Genomic DNA, 976 nt, shown 5'->3' on the forward strand with positions numbered 1-976 from the left:
ACTTTCAGGGTATTCTTTCCTCATGTGATGGTTTAAGGAAGAGTTACCATTCACATTCCTAATGGCTTCAGAATAGATGCAATTGTGAACTGGTAGGAAACATTTCTAACTCATCTCCCCTCCCCATCCCTAAAGGATTGTTTCTAACATTAATAGTCATGAAAATTAATTCACTTTTCTCAAATAACTTATTGTCATCTATCTAATGATGAGATGACCTGCTTTTTCTCCTTGACTGTTAAATATTGTGAATTATATTAATGTATTTCTTAATGTTGAGCTTTCCCTTGAATATTCTTTTGATGTACAACAGAATTTGATTCACTAATAGTTTATTTAGGACTTTGGCTGATGTGCTGATGATATATGAGATTGGCTCTGTACGCACACATGTATTTTGTGTATCTTTTTTGTGTCTGGATATGCAGCTTATGCTGATTTCAAAAATAAGAAAGGAGAACTTTCCTTTTTCCTCATTACTCTGAAAAAGATTGACTAGAATGGAATTTTTATAATTGCTATTGTTATTTGAAAGCTTGAAAGCATTGGTTTGTAAAAATTATGCAGGCTGAAAGCCATTTTGAGGAGACTTCTTTGATAACTTTCTCAATTTCCTTCAGTTATTGGTCTTTTAAGGGGTTCTGTGTTTTTCTTTGATCAATTTTGACCATTTATGTTATTTTGGAGGATCATCTATTTTACACACTATTTACAGTATATTTGCAAAATTTTCAACTGTTTTATCAGACTAACTTTTTAATAATATATTCATTTTATCTATATCTGAGGTTTTAGCTTGTTTGTACTTCTGACCCAATTGCATGTGTGCTTTCTTTCTCCTTCATTAGACTACTTAGTCATTTACTAATTTTATGAATAGCTTGTCTTTTATTTATTTATTTATTTATTTTTGAGACAGAGTCTTGCTCTGTCACCCAGGCTGGAGTGGCTCACTGCAACCTCCGCCTCCCGGACT

This window comes from Mandrillus leucophaeus, unplaced genomic scaffold (genome assembly GCF_000951045.1).
Source record: "Mandrillus leucophaeus isolate KB7577 unplaced genomic scaffold, Mleu.le_1.0 Scaffold760, whole genome shotgun sequence".
NCBI lineage: Eukaryota > Metazoa > Chordata > Mammalia > Primates > Cercopithecidae > Mandrillus > Mandrillus leucophaeus.